Raw genomic sequence first — 5,233 nt, forward strand, 5'->3', positions numbered from 1 at the left:
GTACGAAAATCAGAACTGAACTGTGTAGAACTGAACAAAAATCAGAACTGAACTGTGTGTGAACTGTACGGAAATCAGAACTGAACAGTGTGTGAACTGTACGAAAATCAGAACTGAACTGTGTGTGAACTGTACGAAAATCAGAACTGAACTGTGTTAAACTGTACGAAAATCAGAACTGAACTGTGTGTAAAATGTACGAAAATCAGAACTGAAGTGTGAATGAACTATACAAAAATCAAAACTGAACAGTGTGTGAACTGTACGAAAATCAGAACTGAACTGTGTTGAACTGTACGAAATTTAGAACTGAACTGTGTGTGAACTGTACAAAAATCAGAATTGAACTGTGAGAGAACTGTACGAAATTCAGAATTGAACTGAGCGTGAACTGTACAAAAATCAGAATTGAACTGTGAGAGAACTATACAAATATCAGAACTGAACTTTGTGTGAACTGTACGAAAATCAGAACTGAACTGTGTTAAACTGTACAAAAATCAGAACTGAACTGTGTGTGAACTGTACGAAATTCAGAACTGAACAGTGTGTGAACTGTACGAAAATCAGAACTGAACTGTGTGTGAACTGACCAAAATCAGAACTGAACTGTGTTGAACTGTACAAAAATCAGAACTGAACTGTGTGTGAACTGTACGAAAATCAGAACTGAACTGTGAATGAACTATACAAAAATCAGAACTGAACTGTGTGTGAACTGTATGAAAATCAGAACTGAACTGTGACGATCCTTCAACATCTGATTCTTCAACATCTGATCCTGCGGCGATCCTTCAACATCTGATTCTTCAACATCTGATCCTGCAACGATACTTTATCACAATAATATGACATTAATTTTCAAGTCACAAATATCACTTAGGTAGCAATATCATATCATACCATACCATACCATACCATACCATACCATACCATACCATACCATACCATACCATACCATCTGATCCTGCGACGATTCTTCAACATCTGATGCTGCGATGATCCTCCTGATCCTGCGACGATCCTTCATCATCTAACAACAAAAGTATGATATGAATAATTTCCAAGAGAGAAATGTCACTTATGTATAAAGCACTCAGGATAAATTATATCGAACCTCCAACACTCCAACGTCAGTCACTCGTGGCCTTCGCATTGCGCACGCGAATACAAAATGTCATGCACGTTTTAATACAAAATGTCATGCACGTTTGAATGCAAAATGTCATGCACGTTTTAAAACAAAATGTCATGCACGTTTTAATACAAAATGTCATGCACGTTTTAAAACAAAATGTCATGCACGTTTTAATACAAAATTTCATGCACGTTTTAGTACAAAATGTCATGCACGTTTGAATACAAAATGTCATGCACGTTTTAAAACAAAATGTCATGCACGTTTTAATACAAAATGTCATGCACGTTTTAATATAAAATGTCATGCACGTTTTAATACAAAATATCATGCACGTTTTAATACAAAATATCATGCACGTTTTAATACAAAATATCATGCACGTTTTTGTACAAGAAAGCAAGAACACTGGACTATCATCTCCTTCTAGAAATACATATTTCATGTTTTTATGTTTTAGGCGCTCTCTGAGCGATATTTTTGTCCGGACTATATAGTCGTCAAGATGGAGAAAACACAAGTGATTGGGGCCCCAGAATCACTTGTATTCACTCCGCATGCGCTTGATACGACCAGACTTCATGCAAAAATCATGCACAGGCGGAAAACTTGAAAATGAAGGAGGTAAACAGAAGAGTGTTCAGTTTATATCTCAGTCCAAAAAGCCAAATTCCATGCAATTTTTACTCATGCATATTGTCGAAATCGAGTTTTGTATTTGCGTGCATAAATGTCCCAAGGCATGTCCGATATCTCTTTACGATTCTTTCGTTCTACAAAAACAGAACTTCGGTAAAACAAAAGGACAGGGAAGTCTAGCATAGTACAATCATATACCAATACAAATAATTATATAGGCACTGAGTTTCAATCCGTTTTTCCCTTTCAAAACGAGCATTCCCTTCGGGCAACCCTGTCCCAAAAACGAATAGGCCAGCCGGGAAAGTTAGTTACAGTCATAAAGTTCGAATTCCTTTCTATATATCAAAACTATTCAAGTTTCGTCCACCCTGACTGTCCGTAAACAAAGTGCAAACGTGTTTTTTCAAGTCACAAATGCAAAATACACATATATTAATAGGACAATACCTATTATTCCGCAGCGAGCAAGCGCTTGTGTTTCGTCTTTCCCATCTTTCGGCGCCGTAGTTCGTTCTGAAATCAAATAAGCAAGGAAAAACTAAATTAAAGTAACAGCTCACTTGCATTGGACATTTTCAATCGAAATATACAAGATAAAGCAGTAATAATCGGTAAGAATATGGCTCCACTCACTAACGTCTTCCCACGCTATTCAAATCAACACAGCGATCAGTAAATTTGTTTACAAAGCCAAAGATCAAGCCAAAAGCTGCTCAAACTAACAATCATGCACCATGTATCTACGAGAATCTTCCAACTTTTCCTGAACTTCGTTGACTGATGCTTCCTTTTCGAGACTGCAAAGACTGAGTTTCGTCTAGATTCAACCGCCTTTTATTACTTCAACAAACAAAGAAAATTCCAACGGACAAGTAACGCATTGACAACAATAGATAATCAACTAACTCATGCCAGACTTGCCCGGAATGGATATAAATTAGCCAAATAAATATATGTTTTGCATATTTCTATTGTCCGTTGTAAGTGATTAGTAAGAAGTCCGTTGTAAGTGAAAATACTCTTAGCTTGATATAAAAGCCTTCTCTTTTCGCGTTAATCTTTTCAAACTAAAACTATAACAACTTTTTTTCTCGGTTCCCGGTAGCAATTTTCTTTTACCATTTCTTTTATTTTTCGATATTTGCAAACTCCGAAATGGAACCACCGAAAATACCTGGTTAGTTTTTGAGTTATTTCAGGGTCTGGTTTATTTTCTCAGTCTGCTTTGTCCTTTATAAGATTCTGAGTGTTTTGTAAATGGAAAATAGCCGTCAGCCGACCCTCTCTGCCCGTGGAAAATTGCACACCTAACTAAAAAAATTGTATCCTTTTCCAGTGTCATTCCAAACATCTCAGGTATTCAGGGCAAACTTGAAATATATAATGATTTAAATTTCAAGTACTTCATTAGTTTGTCTTGTAACAACAGATATACACCCAAGCTTGATCTTTGAGTTCCCCTTTCTTTTTTAATTTTTACTACAATCTTGCACTTGTTTACTGCCATTTCAAAAATCTCATTGTTTCCTTCATTAGTAACTGATGAGCACTCTTAAAAACCTGCACCAATATATTTTGCAAGTTTTTTACCTTCATTAGCTTTCACCTACTCAGTTCATGCGTTTGTTTGCCAGGACGAAGCTCCTTTTTTAGTCCAACAAATTAAAATGGTTTCCTTATGCGAGCAGCACTGATCTCTGGCCACCATACAGTGGAAAGACTTTCAAAACTTTCTTTTGACTCAACTGAATAACATTACATTAAAGATCTTGTCTTAACATCTTCATAATCTTCTACCGCAATTATATCATAAACTAAACAGGAATATTATTCACAGCCATTAGCTTGTAACAAGACTCAAGAGTAACAAGACACAGAGGAAATTGATGGAAATTTACCAGCATTGAATGTATCAATAAGGGAAGTCTTGTCACATGCATCCTTGGTTACCAACAATGTTTACCTGAAGATATAAAATATTTTCCTTTGATTTCTTCAATGCTGGATTTCCTAAATGAGTTATCCAGAATAAATAAAGTTAGTTTAGTTTAGGTTTCCTCCTGTAGTAACAACAGTTCAGAACTGATAAAATAAATCATCTTGTTAGAATAAAAGCATATAATGTTGATATTAACTATTTCCCAACCTTTTTCCACGACCTCTTGAGGTGCTCTTTGATCACCAGCACTTTGACCCGTCGACTTCGATGCCTTATTTTTATTTTGCCACTGATGATAAACCTTAAGACGGCGATGGAACTCTTGTTTACAAGCTTCTAATAACTCAACATCTATAGAAAAACAAAAACAGAAGGTGAGGTGCTGGGGGTCATTTCAGAAATTTCAACACTCCCATAGCTAAATTAGTGCTTGTTTTGTCTTAAGATGGAGTTTGCTGTTCAGATGACTTGCCAAAGTTGTGTCTCGAGCATTCAGACAGCACTAGAGTCAGCAAAAGGTATTAATATATATTTGACAGACAAACTATGATAGGCATCAGCAATGTATCCCATTATTACAGGAGTTGAATCTTTCAACATTAATTTACATGATGAACAAGTAACAGTAGAAACAAACTTGCCTTCTGGTTTGATACAACTGTCGAACAGTGTTCTATTGTGGAAATTGATTTGCTGTGAAGTTCTTTTCAGTCTATCTCCTCCAAATTAGATGTAGGAGAAATGAAGTTCAGCTATTTTTGTGAGATTTCAAAAAAATCCTAGTCACAGAAGCCGTACTAGACCCACAGGAAGAGAAAGGGTTGCCAATGCCAGTAATTCCCAGTGATGCTGCCTGTCGTGTATATTCTGAGGATAATCTTAAGAAACTCACAGCTTAAGTATATAATGTTAATTTAGATATATATTTTTATTGCATGAAATAAAAATTAGTTTGGGGGGGTAAAAGGGTTCGAACAGACTGGGGTTGGTGTGAAAAACTGAGGAGTTTCACATCCAAGAAATGTCACAAAAAGTCGCCCAATTTCCAACCAAACTTCTTCCCCTGTGGCAAAGGTGTGAAGGCGAGTGTCTGGCGCCTTAAAACCAGCTTGCTAGGTCTTTTGAAAGAAGGGCTGTTCATGTCTGGAATGGTTTTTATTTGAAGTAAAAATGTACACTTTGACGAAATTCACACATGTCATTTGATTTATTGACCAGGGTTGGATAACAGTACTCCACCTGATTTATTCACCAAATTTATACCAAGTGGTGGCAGTCTAAAATCTCTAAATAGATGTCTTGTAGTTAAAAGTTACATATACGGTCACACTGAGGCCAAGTGTTCCTACACTTCCCCTTGATTTTACCACATTATTTACAAGATTTCACCATCTTTCAGCCTCTAAATTTTGAGTATAAAGACGTACAACCTCGTTTATAAATAAATCTATTCCAGAACCACTGGTTTTCCTGTTTTCCAAGCATGCTTTGCGATAGCTGTGTTTAGTGTTGGC

General features: G+C 36.3%; 1 long non-coding RNA gene across 1 annotated transcript; it reads right to left on the minus strand.

Annotated features, from left to right (window-relative positions):
* Positions 1 to 3,288: 3,288 nt before the first annotated feature.
* LOC114529278 lies at positions 3,289 to 4,066 on the minus strand. Its single transcript, XR_003687604.1, has 3 exons — positions 3,927 to 4,066; positions 3,744 to 3,790; positions 3,289 to 3,594 (listed from the first exon to the last, which is right to left on the minus strand). It is a non-coding gene; the product is annotated as an uncharacterized LOC114529278 (long non-coding RNA).
* Between the last annotated feature and the right edge of the window lie 1,167 nt (positions 4,067 to 5,233).

The sequence above is a fragment of the Dendronephthya gigantea genome, unplaced genomic scaffold (genome assembly GCF_004324835.1).
Source record: "Dendronephthya gigantea isolate DGI-Jeju-01 unplaced genomic scaffold, DenGig_1.0 000056F, whole genome shotgun sequence".
In the NCBI taxonomy this organism is placed as follows: Eukaryota; Metazoa; Cnidaria; class Anthozoa; order Malacalcyonacea; family Nephtheidae; genus Dendronephthya; species Dendronephthya gigantea.